The following is a 22225-nucleotide window of genomic DNA, read 5'->3' on the forward strand; positions in this document are numbered from 1 at the left end:
ACCATTCTTTTTTTTCATGGGGATTTAATGTTTACCCAAGCAAAAGGCACATAGAGAGAGTTGTTTAAGCGAGATATGAAATACAAACTGTCGTGATCCTCATCATCATCATCAGTGGCATCATCTCATCAGTGCAAAATACACTCTTCTGAACAGGCCCCCTGCCTGCACGCATACACACACACACACACACCACCCATTCTGAATGGCGTACTAAGTGGAACATTTCTGAACTCTTTCTTGCCATTATTTCCACCCACCTCCACATCTTCTGCTTGTGAGCCCCCTCAACAAGCCAATTCAGAGCATGACAGGTTGTTGCCCACCAGGCAATCATTTAGAGGCACTAGCTACGACATGTTACAGCGATGTTAGCGCTTCATTCACACCACTCTTACTGCTAGGGGAAACACTGCAGCTATTCCAAAGCCTTTTCTTTCCACAGATAATAGCAAGGATGGTAATGTGCCAGGGGGTGGTGGGACCGTAATGACCGGGCTACTGGGCATTGTGGACGCCCTCCTGATGAGGCCCCTACCTGGACAGAACTCGAGACAACCATACAGGCAGACGGAGAAAGACAAAGAACCTGTACCTGTATTTGACATTTGGGAATGCAAAACTCACGGAGAACAACACAAAAGAGTCTGTCTCACTAAAAGCTACCTGGGAAACTTCAGCTGACTGGATATCTTCCTTCAGCACTCCTTTAGAAAAGAAGCTGCAATAGCAATTTAAAAAGTCCTCACTTCAGAAAGCACAGAGAACATAAAGGGCATTTGCCCTTCCATTATTTTCCCGGCACACGGCGAGAAAGGTCATCATTTGAATATTAGCTATCCTTAGCATATTTCACCTGCTGTACCCAATACAGTGAAAAGGAGTTGTCCCTCAGAAGCCATATATCGTGCCTACTGAGGTGAGGGGGGGGGGGGGGGGGGTGGTGTCTTTGCTGATGACTTTTGCTTTGCCTGATGACTACTATCCGTCAGTGTGGCAGTAGAATGTTGAGCCATCACTCCTATGCCCTTGAGTAAAAGCTGTAGGCCATCTGAGGTAAGCTTCTGTCTTTCTCTGTGTTAATCCATGAAAATCTGGACTGCGCTGCAGCGCTTCCATGTACATATTAGTTCACAGACACAAAAATAATCTAGAATTTGACTTCAGAGAGGAGGGTGGGGGAAAGACATTTTGGGAAGTTTCATTTGAAGAAGTGTGACTGACGGGGCTCTTAGTCACCGTTCCGCTGAACTATATATGGACCATTGACTGGGAGAAGAGTGAAGAGAATGGGCTGAGAGCTTCTTTTGAGGTGCATCCAGGGGATTTTTTTTTTCTTATTGGTCGGGAAGTTGAGGGAGAAACTTAATTGAGTTGGTTAAAGCCATCCCTTTTCTTGTGTCACGCTGATCTGTCCCAGTCTCGGCAGAGAGAACAGGCAGGGTTTTTTCCCCACCCTTATCGAGGCGCAGCATGGGCCTCTCTGCTGCCACCGCCTCATTCATCCTGCGGAAGTCCTCCTGCCGAAAGGCCTCTCTTCTCTCCACCGACTGCTGGTCAGGTCCAGTTCTATCTCCACTGGCGCAGAACCAAGACTGACAGCATTCGGTAGACGCCTGGACCCCGATACCACGACGCCACACACACTAATATGTCTTTTGTGGCGGGAAAGCAGACTGCGTTTGATGTTGTCGGCTTCCTCTACCCAGGCTGTGTGCAATCAACATGAATGTGCCGGGAGCGAAGATGGTCACTTGCACGTTTTTCTCTCGACTGTTGGTTTTCTGAATCATTTAACATTCCTATCCATGTGCAGAGCCCCCCAGATGGGACTGGCCTTGCTTGAGGTAGTTTCATTGGTAGGCAATCCGATCACCCCAGTCTTATTAGCCACTTGTTTCGAGGGCGAACCCCTCTGTCCTTGAAGTGTCTCCTTTGGATCATCTACCCTTTCCTGCACCTCCAGCCAGAGGAGCTTAGAGGTGGAATAGTTATCGTCAGGCATTATTAATCGATTAGGGGGAATGTTTGGGGCGTCCGGTGCTGTCAGGCTGTGCTGGTATCGCTGTCTGCAGCTGATCCAATTTAGATTATTTGGCAGAAAGAGGAAGGGGGAGATTGACAAGGCTGGGGCGGCTTATCGGGGTGCCCGTGGTAAAGCAGACGAACACCCAGCGAATTTGTTCTCCTTCACAACAGCCTCACCAAAGATAGTCTCGGGGTCTCACTTGAAAAAAGACGGCCTAAATGAAACCATCTTGTGTGCATCATTCACATATCCTCACCATGATTTTTGTGTGACATGTCCCTGTGTGATACACTGAGCATCACAGCTTAGCTGTGATACAGCATGATTTATCACCAGGGCAAATAACAGACATGAATTCTCCTCTACAAGAGGGTTTTTACAAAAGATTGAAGTGTGGAAAGAGATTGTTCCGAGTTCTACATGCCATGCATTTATCATACAAAACTTAGGATGAAGCTAATGTGTTACTAATGTGCTAATGTGTCATTTTAGCTGATCCATTAACTATTGACAGTATGAAGTTAGAACAAGCCATCTATTGTCTGCTAATGTGTAGCCAATGTTAAATGCACTATTGTGTGATTGTGTGGCTTCCTTTTGCATTACAGTTTCATCTTCACCTAATCAGAAAAGGGTCATGTTTAACTTGGTAGTGTTGCAGAACTTACATACTAAATGTTTGTATTCATTGTATAGGAAAGGAAATAGTCAACAGTACTTAGGAATTAGGGGACTGTAAAAGGAAGATTTGCCAAAAAATTGTTACAATGATTGTGACAATAGCCAAACACAAAGTGGGTATGGACAAACATAGACACCTGCAGTCACACAAGATCCCAGCCTCTCAACACTCCATCTGCCGTGTGTAAACCATTCATCCATTTATATTATAAACATGAAAGGGCACTCGACAGGAAAAACCCTCACTTGCGGTATCTGCTAAATCACATTAGCGTCTGCTCAGCCTTCGAGACAAAACACGGGCCCTCGAGTGCTTTCCTATTTAAATACAACAACAGGCCAAAGGGGCTAACAGACTCCCATTACTGCCAGTGAGAGTGCTAGATAATAGACATGCAGCTGCATGGCTCTAGTGGGTTTTTAGCACATCACACACGAGGATGCTGCTATCTCCAAGGCCTGGGCCTCTGATTACATCCCACCGTTCATTAATGCGAAATCACCATCCACGGGACACATGCCGGGTCAGGCCACGTCCAGCCTAATGGCTGAAGACAATCAGCCCAGGGTCACAGCAACCAAGCCTCCTCATGAAAGGCTTCATGTTTTTTTGTTTTTTTGTGGTGCAGATAATAAATATTCACACCAATCTGTCTGATGTTGAGCCACGTAATTAGCAAATGAAAAGTGATTCGGAATAAACATGGAGCGTGTGGGACGCCTGCAAGGAGGAAAATGGAAAATACAGAAGAAAAAATAAATAGCAGAATGTGTGGTGAGAGAGAGAGAGAGAAGACACACAAAGAGATGGGGTGGTGAGGGATCATGCATGTATATGGCGCTCTTGATTAGTTCACCGGGATTCAGGTGCAACATGTGGCGTCATATCTGGCCCTATGCAAACACTCAGGAAACAGCTGTTGTCCTAAGTCAAATCCCAGTTCACACAAACTGTCTCCCTCGATAGGCGTCGTTGCTTCACTGCCATATCGGCACACAGCACCTGGCATTGCCCGGTTTCCTCTCCAACGGTGGGTAAGTAATCTGGCTGAGGCATATCTGAGTTTCCTCCGCAGCAGCAGTCCAAGGACAGAGCAGCGCTACTTCGCTGCCAGGTTTCGTGGCCTCCACTACACTCCGCGTCTGCGTCTCCCATGGGTAGTGCTAGAGCAGATATATAGTGTACTACAGGCATAACCCTCAGAGCCACCACTCCCCAGTAGATGCCACAGCAGCAGAAGATTAGTTCATTAAAAAGGCAACAGTCTCACATTAGCACGGCTTCACGCCCCTCTTGCCACCTAGCGCTTTATCAAAATGGGAGCGACGCCGGGTTCAGCAAAGGTGAAAGAAACGCGGCATGAAATGAGATAAGTATGAAAACAAATTAAGGCAGCTGCTTTTCAACAGTGTCAAGCTCAGGTAGGGTGGAGGGGAACTAGGTGACCAGGGATGGGAGTTCATGTTGTTCATCTACCAAAAAACAGTAAATGTGGCTGCTGGGTACAGAACAGAACTAGGTCAAAAACAAAAACAAACAAAAAAAGAATTCTTTCAATCAGAGAATTACAGATGAAAAGTCTTCAAAACAGAACTTGTCCTTGTAACAAGTCTCTGTCCATTCTCTGATAATGGCAACCAATCATGAGCATTTTGTCACAGTAATGTCATCTGACTGCCTCTGTGTAAACACATTTTTGGAAAAAAGAAATACATTCAAAAAACATCCTGTCGACATCCTGTTTGCACAAAACATGCAAGCAACGAAACAAACAGTCCTCTTCTTAAGTCATCTAAGGTTTAAAGACTCAGAGAGTTAAAGACTCTTCCTAAATCCATCAACATAGACTGGACAGGGTGTTTATGAGTCATAAAGTCAGTAGCATGATTAAAGGGCCAGTTGCAGCCATTACAGACCCATTCTCCCAAACAAATGGCTGCATTTGAATATTGCTTAATGGATTGGATTCCAGCACACTCCAATGGGGTAATAGGAACCATGCATCATATTGTCCATTAATTCATCTGTGTGTGTGGGGAATAGCAGGATGTGTGTGTGTGTGTGTGGCCCTCCATGTGAGATTACAGAGCGTGGACCCCTTTCTCATCTGCTCCGTTCCCACCTCCTCTCCTCTTCACCTTTTTTCTTTAGGAAAATGAAATAACTACACTGTCATGTCCAACAACTGACCCAAGTGAAGGATTTTTACGTGGATATTTTTCTGCATGGAAATGTGAATCCATTTCATCAATATAGCAATGCTCATGTATGAGGAGCTATACAATTTGGAATGGGCAATAAATACAAAACTGTGGAGTGATGGGCTTTGGGAAGGAGGAGCAACCATTTAACTCAGATTTGCATTCATCTTAACCCTTGGCATTTAACGAGCGAAAGTGAAGCATCCTTGTCTCTAAATACTCTCAACCAAGGGCGTAGGTTTGGTCTGAGCTTTGGTGGGGACACTACCCCCCCCCCCCCACCCCCCCCCAAAAAAAAAAACAAAAACAAATATATGATGCGTGCCTGACTTTAACTTTGTATGATGCATTACCTACTGATGCATATGCAGTAAAACATTTAGTCAAAACACCATGTCAAATGTACCTGTAGCCCTAAATCTCCCCTATCTGAGCAACAACCTGGCCGGGGTTCCTCTGTCACTTTATAAATAAAATATTGATGTCATGAGCAGTGACATAGCACGACTCAAATCTTGAAGAAGACCAGTAGTATTCACTAGGTCTATAACTAGCTAACACTAAAAAAACACCATGTCCTTATTCAAGTTCACCTGCTGCTGTGACCCTGCCACACCAACGCTGTCTGATAAAGGGAGCGGCTGGGTTGCTTTTTCTGTCATCTGTTTTGCATTCATGTTCTATCTCCAGCACGTCAAGCCCATATAAATGCATTTGTTTTCACTGACATCCTCGTGCCATTTTCATTCATTTTAGCAAACATTGCATTGCTGGTTAAACGCATGCATTTCCTTTCCTAGTAACCATTGTCATAGTACACAAATCTGCTAGCGCAATATAGCTGAACTAGCTGGTATTTGGTTGATTCCAACATCCATTTAAAGGAGAATTCCGGTGTGATATTGACCTAAAGTGTATTGAAACATGATACCGAGTGTGAACGTATGTCTCATAGCCCATCTCGGCTTGTCCCCTGCACTCCAAAATCTGGCGCTAGTTAGCCGATGCTACCAACAGCTTTTTCAATAGTGGTGCTTCGGCATCGGGCTAGCCATGCAAATAAATCACTGTTTTACACCCATTTACGAGGCTCAATGTATCTCCACACTTCATTGGTAGACTTCCGAGGGCCCTGACATTTAAAACGAGACATTGAGAACTTTGAAAAAGCACTGGTAGTTTACTTACAAGACGATTTATACAGACAGTATCTTCACGAAGTTTAGCGTTTGCAGCCATCTTGAATTTAGTCACGATAAGTCGAGCAACGAGTAAGAATGAACAGGTATGATAAGGGATCAGATTCCAAAAATAATTCAGTGGAAATGCATGGATTCCAGTTTCTTCCAGTAGCAGCAACTGGAATCCATGCATTTCCACTGAATTATTTTTGCTTCGGACCCCACGCAAATCTACGCCCATGCTTGCAACGTTGTGTTTAAAAATAACAGAGGTCAGAGTAGCTTGGACAAGAGCGATAGCTTAGCCCACAGTGTTGCGCTGTAGATGCACTGAGATGGAAACAGGCTTGTTTGTTTGCCAAGGGGATTAATGGATCAAAGCAATCATAGGATAATATCATAATTGCAGATTTGTGGGGCAAAATGACAAAAATAAGTGGTGCGTCACATGCTAAATTAAAACCTAGATAAACAAATCTGTGATAAGACAGAAACTCTATTAAACATAATCCATTCTCAGGGACACAGCATGTTTCGCTAGACTGAGGTATCCTAAGCCCATTCTGTCGAACCACAAGGTGGGATAAAACAAAAAAGTTCTGCTATTGCTTTTCTCCATCATCTTCAGGGCACTTGTTCTGTTAATTTTCATTGGGTTCCACCTGAGTTCCCAGACTGATGCATGCTTCAGAATTTTCGAAATGCTCTTTCTTTTCCCCTTTTTCTCCTCTCTCTCTCCCTCTCTTTCTCTCTCTCTCTCTCTCTCTCTCTCTCTCTCTCTCTCTCTCTCTCTCTCTCTCTCTCTCTCTCTCTCTCTCTCTCTGGGCCAGGACTTTAAATTGAAAATCTTTCTTATTGAACTTCGTTATTGAAGTCAGTTGAAGGCGACTACGAGGCAACCATGTTGTTCAGTCCCACAGGGACCATCTCCAAATATAACCAACATTCATTGGTCATCTGCCTCTAATTGTTCTCACAAGAAGAAACAAAATCCACTGAATCTGCCATGCAGATATAATGGTAGGTTAAGGTGATGGTGACAGTAAAAGTGGCCTTCATGCTTAGCTTTCTTATCAATGGCTTCTTAAATGTTTATCATTCACATTATTGTACTCCATTTGTGAAGACTTATTCATCAATTGAATCATAAAATACTGTAAATGTTCTTATGCGTTATCAAGGATGTAGCCTACAGTGATCAATGGGCGCATACTATAAACACTCTAGTGTAGCATGTACTCCACATTGACCCTTGCAGTAGTGCCGTGCTGTTTAATGCTTTCTAGTGAGTGCAGCCATGAGCCTGTAATGGCTCTCCAGCACCACTCCATGCAGCCCCAGACTTTCACCCCAGCTGTCGAGACACAAAGTGCAGCGCCAATCTGCAGCTGTGGACGCCACGTGCGTGTGTCCGTGCATGCGTGTGTGTGATGGCTGCCGGGGGCCCGTGGGCCGGGGGACACAGGGCGGGGGCAGATGTCTGCGCTCCAACCCCCCACACCCCCCCCCCCCCCCACCCCCACCCCCCGCTCAACACCAAAGGTGTTACAGTGGCAGAAGCAGTGGGAAGCAGGGCTGGTGGTGCTGGTGCTCTGTAGGGGTGTGCACGTCATGTCGTCTCATTGGAATTTTCATCCATCGGTGCAATCAAACACCCTCGGGTTCAGAGAGGTAGGGAGAAAGAGAGAGAGGATTCCAGAGCCATAGGGGTAGAACGAGGTTTTATCTGTAAAGCCTGAAGAATGGTCTGTGTCATGGCCAGGCAATGCCCAAAACACGGTCATACTTATTGCATGCATCAACAGATTGTGTGTGTGCATGCTTTGTTTTATCATTCACACATTTGCAAATGCATAGCAATACATAAAATGCAGGCTTAAGAAGAAAAGAGGGTAGCACAGGGACAGAGCGTGAGAGAAAGAGAATAAGAGAGAAAGTCCGTCCTTGTGGCATTACTGTAAAAAGATCAATGCTGATTAATTATACTATACAGGGTTAAAGTGGGGGGGGGTTCCGCAGTTCCGCCACCTCAGATACATTTATAATAACTATATTCTTTCATACCAACAATATAGCGCGATGATATTGTTAAAATAAATGGTGAGTTCTTTTTTTAATCTGTACAGAGGTGACTAAGAAGCTAGCAATTCTTGTCCAAAAAGTATTGCTACACCACGATTATGGTAATTTTTCCCCGTTGCACCGACACTGGATTTTAGGGTTCCCCCACCTGCCAAATCCCACTTTAACCACTGAATCTATATTTATTATGGGACTAATCTGTTCTGAAAAGTAAAGAAGAGATCTGTGTGGTAGGAGATGTTCGCATGACTTTTGCTCTGACACAAGTATTGATAAGGATTGATGGAGTGAGAAAAGTATTCTCTAAAGCAGAGAGCAGTGCATTGATGACACATTGATTAGTGCACTAGAGATTCAGTGTCGCCATTGGGTATGGGCTACACCTAGGGTTACAAAAGTTCATATAATTAGGCTTTTGCACTATACTTCACAAAATGGGAATGGCATCAGTAGATGGCTATGTAATGCTAGTATTATCCAGTATTATTTTAATTATTTTTATCCAGTAAATATTTTATTATTTTATCCTCATATCATTTTCTCGGTGCTTTTTAAAATGCACAGTTAACAGTTTTTTCTTTTCCCTGCAACTCATGTTTTTTGTCTCCATGTCTAACGCTCGAAAAGCCTATTGATCCATGTGAGTAAGTAGGACGTACAACTGCTTCAGACCATCAACAATCCATCACAGTCATTAGACTATCTGGTGGAGGAGGGAAGTGCCACACATCGCCATATTGATTCCAGCCTGTGAATATCTGCAGTCATTTGAACAATTCACTACTCTCATTCTTCAGATCAGAACCTATGCTGATATTTAAGGTCATGTGGGATGTATGCTTATTAGGAGACAGAGAGCTTGTGCAAATTAAAATATTTTCATAATATTTCATAATTTTGACCACAACAATTGTAATTTGGGGAGAATTAATGGATTTTCAAGTAAAAGCTTACATTTTCTATAATAAATCCACATTTAGCAAGTCTATTGCTATATAATAAAGATATATGATATATATAGATTTTACACATAAAAAGATGTCATAAAAGATGTCACAGAACAAGTTCATTGTATGAACCTAGTGTCGGATTCTGGTGTGCAACATGTCTGAGTGAGACTAATATCTTTCGATGTGATGATGGGAGGACACCCAGATCTGTGTCATGAATCCCGGCCAGTTCAACTCCATCACCATGGCAACCGCTGTGTGGATGACCTCACGCATCGATTTCCTGTTTACTTGAGTAGCCGTGTGAGGTGCTGGTCCGTCTGGCTTAGATGCATCAGTGCAACACAAAAGTTCTCTGTCTCAGCACCAGCAAGACCATTTTTAGACAACAGCCCTTCAATCATTATTCAGCCACTAATCTAGACCACTCTACTGCATTAACTCCTTAAAACAACTGATTACAGACACCTATTTAGTTATAATTGTGTTATTGACTCAGTCAAGTTTATATCCTGATCATGAAAAGAAACTTTAATATGCAACAAATGTGATAACACACTTGCACAGTTAAGCCTGCAACACCCCTACAGTGTTTACACCTCACAAACCCAGGAATGGTTTTACTGTGCCATTCTATTTATCAGTGATCAGTAGGATTCATAATTAAAGATGTGTCGCCTGTGGATAATTAACACATGGAGTTTGGCTGATTAAAGTCCTGTCTCTCTCTTTCACACACACACACACACACACACTTTGATTTTCTGTGGCACTAAAAATCTCTGCGGGGTTAGCAATGCGGGACGCAGGTCAGTGAGCAATGCGATTCTCTGTGACCCTCAGACATCCATCCATCACCAACCAATAGAGATGAAGGAAAAGCTGTCATTCTAAGCAGCGTCTAATGCCTCGCTCACTGGTCACTCTCGGCAGTGATTCATGGCACGCGGCCACCTCTGAGACATCGCAGAACATATCACCATGTCAAACAGTGTTAAACCAACTGTAATCACAACAAAAGGAAGAGCCCAGTCTCACAGCTAAGTTCTCACAGTGAGCCAATTTGCAATTTTTAGCACAGCAGGTGTTGATGTTGCAGTTCAATTCAGAATGCTGACTGATTTTTATGTTTGTTAATTCGTTTATTCTGAGTTTTTTTTATCTGTGGCTCTCATTCCACCTGTGTTAAGAGAGAGAGAGAGAGTTTGTACCAGTGACTTTAAAAATCATATCGGTTGGTCTCTGAGAAATCATTTGTTTAAAGAGATTCCCCTCTCCCCAAAGAGGCTGCACGGCTTTGACCATACTGCTTTGTCCAAATGGTACAGCACTGTTCCGCATAACCTAATGAAGCCCAAAGGGTAAGTGGGCTGCTCTTTGTAAAAAAGTGACCAGAAGGACTTTGCCAGGGAATGAGATGTGCTCTGAAGCCTGAAGTGTGCTTAATTGAATGGATGAGAATCTTATCCTGGCTTTAATATTTTAATGAATGTAAGATGAAGGTTTTAATTGGGTTTGGTGGGGGTTGGGGTGAGGATGGGGGTGAACTGGGGAACTGGGGAGTCTGCGCTGTGATCTGATGGACTAGTTTTGCGAAACGAGATTGAAATACGTCAGACCCCCACTTCTTCATAATTTAACAGGGTTCGCCCAAAATAACACCACAGTCAGTCAATCACATCAACAAAATGACTAAATGGAAGGATGGGACACACATCTGTTATGCTGGAACATGCAGCCACCCCTCAGTCCGTCTAGGGCTGAGTCAGAGGAGCTCACAGTGAGTGATTCACAGTCGTCACAGAGAACTCTGAAATGGATCTGCTCTGCCTCCAGAGGACTTTGAATAAGATGGATGTTTTTCGGAAAGGATTGTGTGTGAATATGCCGAGATCCCCACCCCCTCCCTTCAGAGATTAAAGAGAAGGGGTCGGAAATGTCAGCTCCCCATTCACACCCTTCCAGCTTGAGGCCGTTTGACGAGAGCCAGAGCTGGGAGGAACTATTCTGGAAGCATTTTCATAATTGGACTAAAACAAGAAAATCAGCCTGCTGCCTCAGTGGTGGGTTGATGCAAGAGGACTTGTGGTTTGTCAAAACAGCTACCCACCCCTCATCACCCCTCACCACTAGAGCTTGAAGACTTCCCGTTCTCACAGGCGAGCCTCAGCTCTGTGTGGGGTTCTAAAAACCCTCAAGTGGGCGAGATGAATGGACACAAAGCGCCCCTCCTTTGATGGGCCTTGGCCCTCCTTAATCTGGACATTGAAATTCGTGGCCGATTGTGGCCATTGTGGCGGCCGAGGTGCCGGGACAGTGGGCCGCTCAAGGAGCTCTGGGAAAGTGTTTGGGGCTGGCCGCGGCCGAGTGCGGCTCTGGGAATGGCCAGCGTAGGAGAGGCCTGAGGGAGGAGAAGAGGACAGGGAGCGGAGAGCAAGGAGAGAGTGGACCCATTGTGGACGGCTGGGATGCTTCTCCAGGGGCCGTTGAGGTGGGCTCGTCCAGAAAGGGCCACAGCGGGAGAGGAGCGCGTTCCCATGCTCCGGAGAGGCTTTGTCTCATGGCGAGCTGTGTGGCCTCCACTTAACACCCCCTCACAACACTCACACACACGCAAACACACACACACACACACACACACACACACACACACACATATACACTCAGAAGCTCGATAAACACTAGAAACCTTCCCCTTTATCTGTATCTCCCCTTTCTCCCAGATCTCAGTTCCTCTCATTACAAAAGCACACATACAAGTCCACTCTGTCCTCTCTGTGGTTGATTTATAACCCCTGGCAGTCCCCCTCTCCTACAGTATATTGCGCTTCTAATCTTGCTCATTATCTTTCCTCTTGCTTGCAGGCTTGCTCTTCCCTACCTTTGCAACTGCCCATTCTTATGTGTGTATAACTCACGTTTTAACTGTCTATATCTAACTGTAGCTCATTTCACTCAGATCAACCGGGACAAATGCCTCCTACATCAAACATACTTTGATATGAAATCATACCAAAAGATGCCAAAAGATGATACAATGTTAATCAACACTGATAATGTCAAGACAAGACAAAATATGACAACACTCCCCTCTGATGGCAGATCCCCCACCCTCCCTCTCTCCAGCCAGTCTGCTTTTGTCACATATGTAATAACTGAAATATTTAAAACACAGTCAAGTAATGAGAAACGGTCACGTCTAAAATATGAATGTCCTCATCAGGCCTACTAAATATTGGACCTGATAAGCAGCGACGGCATAGATTAATGGTCATGTGGCGCGTAAATTCTTAATGTGACCACGCACACGGACGGAGACTGCCGCCGAGACTGAAGTGTCATCGTCCCGGGGTCGGCCGTCTTCCTCTGGCCCTCATCATGAATGGAGTAGATAATGGAGGCACTAATCAGACAGCAGTCTCTCCCAACTCACACTCATCTTCCCCCGCTGACACTAATCACACCACGGCCCCCTCACCACACAAATTTCCACGCCGCCGCGACACCTACCCCACCACCATCACCACCATCCCCACCGGCGGGAGACCAACTTGTCATTCTTACATCAGGCTGGTTATATAATCCCGTCGGTTGTAATGTTCTCGCTGACACGACACTACGTGGCATTAGTGTAAATATCACACACCATTTGACGTTACTTATGCTGGCTACTTCCAGTGTCCAGTCGAGTCGAGTTCTGCCTGTCAGTACACAGCCACTCAGATCAGAGAGCATTAAACATGAGCGCACAATTCTCGTGTTCACACACTGCTCTTGGGCATCCAGGGGTGCTTGGAATAACAATCTCAGCCCTTTGGCTAGCTTATCTCCAACGACAGGCGTTGGTTTGCTTTTGCCTGTGTTTGAAAAATCTATTCCAACTATCTTGCTGTTGCTGCGACTTCAAATGCTTCTGCTAGTTGTTTACAAGAGTGATTGCTGATGTTTTGATGATTTTGAAGGTCTCTTCACACACAGGTGTGCTTCCTGATGGATGGAATAAACCATATCATATCATAGCCATATCATTTGATAGGTGCCCTGTGGTTGTCCATTAATACATTCAGATGCATATCTCTTTGCATTGTCCTTGTCTTTGTTGGTGATTGTCAGTTAGTAGGTTTTCAAAACTACTGTCCACTGTCAGTATGTTTTGGCATGTTTTACATGTAAAGACAGAGACTCACATCTTTATATAGCTGTTGTTACAGTGTAACTACCCACTAAGCACAGAATACACAGCATAGGTCAGAATCATGTTACCTCAAGTCAAGTCAAGTCAAGTCGGCTTTTATTGTCAATTTCTTTACATGCACTGGTCATACAAAGAATTTAAATTTCGTTTCTTACTTTCCCATGCAGACATAGACATGCTTTAAATACAGACATAGACATACTATGGACATAGCCATAGACAATAAACATTAAATTAAAGTGCAAGACTGAAATATAGAACATGTATGTATCAAAATAGAAATATAGGACATATATATAAAAAAAAAAATAGAGGTAGTTGTGTTGTATATTACCTTGTTACCTTGTACGTATATAAACTAAACTTAAAGAATGTGTTTCTTTTTTTTTATATACAGTAGCAAATGGTATTAGTCAGTCTCCATGTTACTTGTCACAATCCTGCCCAGGATCTCCAGATTCTGATTCATGCTTTCTCTGTGCCTGGTCTACTCTGTTTTGTCCTGATCTTGCACTTCCTGGGTTTCTGATAAGTGACACTAGCACTTCTGATTGCACACATGTGCAACATTGCACATTCTGACTACTCACTTGGTCAGGTTCGCCTTTTAAACCTTGCTTGAAGATTCACTCATTGCTGGGTCACCTCATTGGGATATCCTAGCCATGCTAATGTTCATGTTCTTACAGTATGTGTTGCTCTCACAACAAGTGGCTTTTGCATATTTGTTGGATTACATTCTTTGCCTGTCTCCTTGGATGTCTGCGTTTTTCTGTGTATTTGGTGTCTCACCACTGATCTCATATTCTCTGCTCAAGGGTTCATGCTCTGGTGCTTTCAATGGTTTTGACTCAGACGCTGTTTCTTCGCCTGCTGCTCTGAATCTCTTTTCTTTTTTGGGGGGGATTTTTGGTATTGGTGGATTTTGAACTGTTTCCTTCTCGGTCTGTGAGTTTTCCCAGTTTGAATCCTTTACCACTGTCTGTTTTTATCCTAGCTGTCTGGTTTACTAGTTCATCACGTGTACCCTTGTTTTGGACTGAGTGTTGGATTACAAACTCTCAACTGTCTCTGGCTTCTGATCTTTGTCTGGCTGCCTGTTTAAGAGACTCATTAAAACTTCAATACCTTGTCACAGCCTCAGTTTACTGTGTCTGCTTTTGGATCCTATTTTCACATCTTTGGGCTCACAGGTTGTGACGGTCACCGACCTTTGTCAGAGAAATGATGCAAAGCCCAACTATTAAGTCCCTTTCCTATATATACAAAAAAGCTGAGGAAAATTAGACAAAAAGTGTTACTGTTTTAGCCTTGGGGTTCTGTAAGAAAAAAGTAAGTGGTCTGTCTGTCGTCATCAGTTACAATGCCAAAAGGGCTACATAATGTTACGTAATGTTGTCAAGGTGGTAGTTGTATCACAGTCACTGATACGTGTGACCCAGATTTTAGGCCTATTTAGCAGCAGATGCAATTTATCCAAATCTGCTGGACAAGCTAGCTTGACCTGTGTGAACACACACACAATACATTTGCATAATTGCTGGTGTCCAATTTCCAATTGTTTGAAATCAAAACCATAAACTGCCAAGCAACAAGAATGAATTAAACATTGTGTTAAAATCATTTGACATACAGTCATTTTAATGTGACTGGAGGATTAGGTCTAAAGCTTTTGCTCTCCTTTGCTCTCCCTTCTCTGTTGGTATTAGTGTGTGTGTGTGTGTGTGTGTGTGTGTGTGTGTAGTTGTGTGTGTGTGTGTGTGTGTGTGTGTGTGTGTGTGCGTGCATTTGTGTGTCTGTGTGTGTGTGTGTGTGTGTGCATGTCTGTCTGTTTGTGCTTGTGTTTGTCCTTGTGAGTGCACCTATGATGTTCATGCCCTGCATTCAAACACAAGGGTAACGGCTGTGGACTTGGGCAATCAGTCTGTTTATACTATCTCCTCGATTCACTCTCTTTCAGGCTCTTGCCTTTTATCTCTCCCTCCTCCCTCATCCCTTGCTGTTGTCCTCCTCTTGCCCAGCGTGACTGCACCAGTCCACAGCAGATCACACTATTGTAAGATAAAACAGTTTCATCTTTCTACTGAGCCTCGTGTCAAGTATTGTTTTCCAAGGCTCTTAATTAAGCATAGCCTACTGATTGCAGAAGTGTAAAAATATCTAATCTACAATGCACAGCCAGCATGCTCCTGTCAGACTCTCTCTCTCTCCGTCTCTCTCTTGTGTGTGTGTGTGTGCGTGTGTGCGTGTGTGCGTGTGTGTGTGTGTGTGTGTATTAAACAGGGAGCAGGGACAGGGCAAGATATTGGACCAGACTCTGTACAAAGGGAAGCTGTCCGATCAGTAATAATAAAAAAAAAAAGCCCTGGAGCTCTGAGGAATGAGAGAGAGAGAGAGAGAGAGAGAGAGAGAGAGAGAGATGAGGGGTGAGACAGCTTGGGGAAAAAAAACACCATTCCAATTCTCTTTCCCCGCAAGCTTGAGCATCCCCACATGCAAAGCGTGATAAAAGAGCATCGCGCTGATTTGGCAAAGCCATTTTTATTAGCAATGGTAGACTGCTACATAAGCCCAACAGCAGGAAATTAAAAGAGGGGAGGAGAGGGTGGAGGGTGAGGAGAGATGGAGGAGCGAGAGAGGTGTAAGGCTGATAACGGGACCGGTAGAGGGAATGCACTTTTTAAAGTGCGGTTGAGGCGAGGAAGCTACTACTTTCAAAACGAAAGCATACACATTACCTCAGAGGGTACGAGGACAAGCATTTTTTTTTTGCTTACTTGCAAAACACCACTCTCTAGCCATGTCAGTGTCCAGTGCTTCAAACCTCTGCTCTAACATAAGTTGGGTGCAAACGATTTGTAGCGCTCCTGTGATAATCAGGGTCATTTATAAGCAACAGGATAATTAATTCTGAGATATCTGATAGCAGAACAATGACTAACACACAGGACAACCCAAATTATCCAAATTACAACCCAACGTCTTAACCCAAGTCACTTTCTAGAGGCGCAGTCAGTGAGTGTGTGTGTGTGCGCGCGCGCGTATGCATATATCTGTATGCCAAACATCACACAGTATATTCTGATGTAGCTGGTGTGCTCTTAATGATTTTCTAATTTACTAGCTGATCATTACTGATTACAATCAATGAAAGAGACCTGACCTCCCTGTCTTGATATACTATCCAACCTAGGACCACAGTCAATACCAGCCCTGCTTCATTCTTCATCTAATTCCACAAAAATCAGCCTTTATTTTTTATTTTTTTATAGACCTAAAGGCCTGTCACTTCTCCCGTCACACACACATGCACACACGCACACAAACACACATGCACACGCACAGGCACACGCACACGCACACACACACACACACACACACACACACACACACACAAACACACACACACACAGATACACACAACCTTGAATATTCTAAAGAAAAGAAATCACTAATTCTCTTTCTCACCACTGTAGTGTTACATAGTGCACCATACAGTTCCATGGAAGTACAAATGCTCAGAAGAGCAAGAGCCAGCCAAGAGTAAGGTCAAACCCATTCTTGTCACCAATGTAAAATAAATATGGAGAGAGCAACCCAGGTCTGCAGCAACAGTTACTGTAAGCCATTTCTGTTAGTCCCTCAACCTTCTACCCTAAAGGCATAATGAAAGACATAAAATAGAACCAGAGATTTGGAAAATTTGGTGTGTTATGGTATAAGCTGTCTGTTATGTGATGTCTGGGGCATATAATTCTAAATAGAGCCGTTGGAGGTGTAATTTTGAGGAAAGCACTATGCTTGTTCTGAAATAGGAGTCTATTATTACCGATGGGGAATATCAGGAGCTAAGTGCAGACTCGGTGGGTAATGAAACTAATAATGGTGTGAAATGTGAACTGGCGTGAACCTTTTAGGAACACACACACACACACATACACACAAATGCACACATATATCCTGGCACACCCAGCAAGACTCTGGTGGCCAGAATCTCTTATCTAAATAAGCTAAGCTATAATAAATAAAAATGTCTTTGAGAGCAGAATACACACACCAGTGCACACACACACACACACACAGAAAGAGCCATGCGTCAATGCTTGCATTTGTGTTGGGAGGTCCGTGTTGACCCCTCTCTGTACAAGACTTGTTTTGTCTCTGAAGTGTGTGAGATGTGTTACATGCGGACCTGTGTGAGAGCCATGCATGTGTGAGTCTTTTTAAATAGAAATGTCAGAATACTTAACAAGAATTCATTCAAATGAAAAAAGCTAGTTCAGCAACAGTTTCTATTCATTAACTTGCCATTCTGTTGGACAGGAATGGTCTTATTCATAACCAAAGGCCATGTAGACCTTTTTATGACCATTAAAAAAAACATGTTTTGTCAAACCATTCATCCAAATTCACAGGCTTGAAAAAAGTAGCTCAGGTTTGAATTGAAGAGCCCTTCTCCTAAAGAGCCATTGGTTTGAAGAGTTTTCAAAGCCTAGCCAAACTGTGGGGAGCTCACACGTGTTAAAGGCTCCCCACGCAGTTCAACCACTGCTGTTCTTCAGCCATCACTGATCAACTGCACAACATCAAGCACCTCCATTCTCTCTCTCTCTCTCTCTCTCTCTCTTTCTCTCAGACATGAGGGAGAGGAAGAGGAAGAGGAGGAGGCGGTGGAGGAAAGAGTAAAGGCTGCAACTGGAGAGGAGAGCGGTTCTCCAGACCTGACGAATTTGTGTGGGGGCCGTCCCTGCTCTCGACACCTACCCCATCTGCTGCGTATGCCAAACGTTAATGGGGAGAGAGAAATCAAATCGCTCAGGCTGCATCTTGTCGGTAAATATGCTTTCTCTCACTCTCTCTTTCTCTCACTCTCTCTTTCTCTCTCTCTCTTCTGTGAGTCACAGCTCCATCCATCCTCCTACACGGATTCACCGTATCCAACCAAAAATAGTCAGAGGGAAACAGAGAGAGAGAGAGAGCGAGCAAGAGAGAGAGAGAGCAAGAGAGAGAGAGAGAGAGAGAGAGCAAATATTTAGCAACCCTCTGGTGTGACGTTTGCCCTCTGGATGTAAACCCATCATATAAAATCAGAGAGCGGCTGAAAAGAGAAAGATAGAGTTGTAAGTCAGAAAGAGAGGGGGAGCGACTGCTGAAGGGAAGGATGAGGACCAAGGAAGAAATAAAAGCACAAAAAAAGAGTGAAAGGAGGAACGGAGAGACTTACAGGAGAGGGGGAGTGACAGAGTGAACAGGGAGGGAAAGACGGAGAGAGTGATAGCATTGTATCTGCAGGCATGTGCAAGCGCCCATGCCTCGGTGGCGGCGGGGTGACACGCAGTGAGCAGGTCTATGCTTTATTCATGTTCAGGGGCCTTGTACGCCCACCCGGCCTTTTAAGAGCAGTTAGGCACCGTCTCCCGTGGGTGATTACACACACGCACACACACACACACACACACACACACAGAGAGAGAGAGAGAAATACACACACGCACACACAGACTAATGTGCACATGCACACGTCTGCTTATCACCTTCTTTTCTAGCACAAGCAGCCTCCACATCTCTTTGAAAAGGCAGGCACTTTGGGTGTGAGAAGATTCCACTGAAAAGATTTATGCCTTGGCACAGCAAGCACGGAATGCAGCTTTCACAGGTTATTGATTAGTAACGCACCGACACACAAACTCACACACATGGACACGCACACAATCACATGCAAACACACACACACACTCACTCACTCACACACACATGCTCACTCACACACACACACACACACACACACACACACATGCCTCCACACACCCACAACTCAACAAGTACTGTAGCCTATATTTCATCATCAAATACAAGCATGAAAATACACTGATATCACGAAGAGCCAGACGCATACCCACCCATACTCTCACACAGGCACTAACACACAAATGTACACCCATGTATACAGACACGCATGCACGCACACACAAACACACACACATCCACACAGTAAAGCATTAAAAATGCTCAAATTAATTAAACGAATGGTGCAGCGAGCATTGCTTCAGAGCAGCTCCCACCATAAACAATCCAGTTGTTTATGTAAATGATAATGCCATCAGTGTATATGTCACTCCAGCTAGGAGTAATGATTAATGTATGGTGTCCCAGTTAAGATAATGAATTAAGGCCTCATTTACGGACTCCGTAGCCAAGAGGAGATCGGGGTTGGGGGTGGGGTGGGGGTGGGGGTAGAATAAAACATGAGGAAGTGTGATGAGAAATCACTGAACAGATGGGATTAGACAAGGCGCTTTGATAGCACAATTTGGAAGAACACAGTCAAAAATATGTTTCAACACATTTCAGGGACAAACAGGTGTGTCTTGCGTAAGCATGTACATAGACATGTGTATGTGTGTCCCTGTGAGTTAATGATCTTGTGAGTGAGTGAAAGAATGAGTGACTGAGAGAGTGAGAGAGAGAGAGAAATCCTCCTCTCCTCTTGCAGAGCTGCGGAGGTCTCCACACTGGGAAAATGTCATTTCAGCTACTGAAAATAACAAAGATATAGCATTAACAACGAGGAAGAAACAAGGTTATGTTGTTGTATTACAACACAATATTAAATTTGATTAAATTAAATATTAAATTTCAGGAATAAAGAAATCTCGTCCTTATAGTTGCTAGTCACATAGACACACTCAAGTTTATAATTTTAAAAATAACAGTCACTCACACCTAGTCTACTCTCTCTAACACACACATACAAACAGACACATAGTGGGGTAGAAAGGAAGAAAGTGTGTGTGTGTGTGTGTGTGTGTGTGTGTGTGTGTGTCCATACCCCCATAGGCAACAGAGAAGACATTCTCATCAGCGTTGTCTGGTGACAGAGTGAGGCCCTGATGGTGCGAGGCAAGACCGGAGGCATGTAATTAAAGTGTTATTAAATGCTTTATATCAACGCCAGCCTGCCCGGGTCGCCAGCAGAGCCTGCGCCCCTGGCAACGTGCCATGTCTCCAGCGCAGAGGGCAGGCACCAAACAAACCACACCAACAAACCGCCAGCTATGGTGCTATCCTTGCTCAAGAAAACTCACACTGGAGAGATAGAGAGAGAGAGCGTGAAAGAGAGAGAGGGAAGGATAGAGATAGAGGGACATACTGTATTCTGTCCTAGCAATTGCGTCCTTGCAAGGCGCAGACAGATAGCTAACTGAAGAATGTGGAATGAATAAAGCTCCAGAACGTTTCTTCAATGAATTTTACTGGTCCATAAAACATGCCTGTCCAGTTCTTTCACTCATTACATTGTTGCTCATTCTTTTTTCTCGTAAAACTATAAAAATAAACAGAAAGACATCAAATTACCATATGTCAAATTACAATGTGTTTTAAGTGTATTTTTCATATCACAAGCAACATGCTAATTATATCCGACGATAACTACGAGCTACATTAGCAAGCTATGAGTAGAAATTAGCACGCTAGTCGTGCATGCGTTCTTAATCAAAAGTAAACTTTTTATATTTCCTTATTTTTAGAATTATAACAGAGGCATTTTCATGAGTGTTTACATACACTATCTCGGACAATAATTGCTTAGAACACTTACGGACGTATCTACTCCAAGGATCTGACCGTGAGAAACAGCTTGTCGTACACATCTCTATATGAACACGTTAGAACCAGAGCAGTAGAAAAACAGAGTGGCGACACTCCCATAGACTTCCATAGGAAACAATGGCGGCGCTTTTTCCAGGCTACTTCGGCGTTATGCAGAGCTCAAAAGTTCCTAACTTCGACATTCACGCTTTAGCCCTATTCACTTCCATTGCTTTCTGCCTGATATTGTCAGTGGTAAGTAGACGAAGGTTCAACGTTTTTTCAATTGACATATGCATTTCCTATACCAACTGCACTAGTAGATACTGGTATTGTTCTTTGAGGTTTTTGTGCTGCTTGTTTAACTGATATTTATTACTTAAATGTTGACCGAAATTTTAAAGCCAAAAGTTAGCCTGCAAACCTTGATGTGGAGAGAGGCTAGCTTAAAGATAATGTTCCTACGTCAATAATGAATTTCAGACAAAACACATTTGGTTAGCCTATTGTAGTAGGGGAACTTTAGATGATAGGTTGGTTGTCAACAGGTTTTTATTATGTTTATAATGCTATATTTTTCAAACCTGATTGCGTTATCTTACTAGCTTATGTTAGCTAGTCAGCTCATTCACATACATAGTGTTAACGTTAGACATGCTATGAGGGGGGGAACACAAACTTTATCTTGATAAAATACATTTCATACAGCATGGTAACTCTATATTCAGATGTGCTGGTTATCAATGGGTTTGTGATTAACGCTCTTCAGGTGAAAAATCGAGGAAATTAATGTGATTATTGTCTGATATAGATTAGCTTGCTAGATGGCAAGTTTTATGGCATTATGAACTGAACCGTGGGCTGAACATGACATGAAGTAGGCTAGTGTCCACGACTTGTGAAAGAGGGGATTTCAGTTATGTATTTCAGGGGAAGCAGTAGGAGCAAAACCTAGACTATTTATAAGTTATTGTTGTTGTTACTGGTGCGTGGCTCTTGTGTCCCTTGCCAGCCCAGTCCTGTGCCACTATCACTGTTCCAAACAGGACAGTGGCACAAGCAGTAGGCGAGTGTGGCACGAGCGTGGTCGTGGGACAGTAGCGTCTGCATAGTAGCCTACAGTAGGAGTTTTTGCTCCAACTGATGATCGGTTTCAGTTAATTTAGTTTTCAGTAATTTTACATTTCGTGTTGGTGTTCTTGGTGTAATAATTTTAATTGCTTTGTCTGCCAAGTAATTTGTCAAATACATAGCGAAGTTTGCATGGAAGAGACTGACGTGACAAGAGGGCATTGGCTTTCATTAGGTCAGTGAT

The 22225-nt window shown here is 43.7% G+C and overlaps 2 long non-coding RNA genes across 2 annotated transcripts; one reads left to right on the forward strand and one right to left on the reverse strand.

Annotated features, from left to right (window-relative positions):
• Positions 1-1827: 1827 nt before the first annotated feature.
• LOC121723938 lies at positions 1828-20685 on the reverse strand. The gene is made up of 3 exons (XR_006035092.1): positions 20471-20685; positions 17290-17300; positions 1828-1841 (listed from the first exon to the last, which is right to left on the reverse strand). It is a non-coding gene; the product is annotated as an uncharacterized LOC121723938 (long non-coding RNA).
• Positions 2203-21099, forward strand: LOC121723937. The gene is made up of 3 exons (XR_006035091.1): positions 2203-2213; positions 14514-14516; positions 21016-21099. It is a non-coding gene; the product is annotated as an uncharacterized LOC121723937 (long non-coding RNA).
• The last annotated feature ends 1126 nt before the right edge of the window (positions 21100-22225 follow it).

Source organism: Alosa sapidissima, chromosome 11, assembly GCF_018492685.1.
Source record: "Alosa sapidissima isolate fAloSap1 chromosome 11, fAloSap1.pri, whole genome shotgun sequence".
Taxonomy (NCBI): domain Eukaryota; kingdom Metazoa; phylum Chordata; class Actinopteri; order Clupeiformes; family Clupeidae; genus Alosa; species Alosa sapidissima.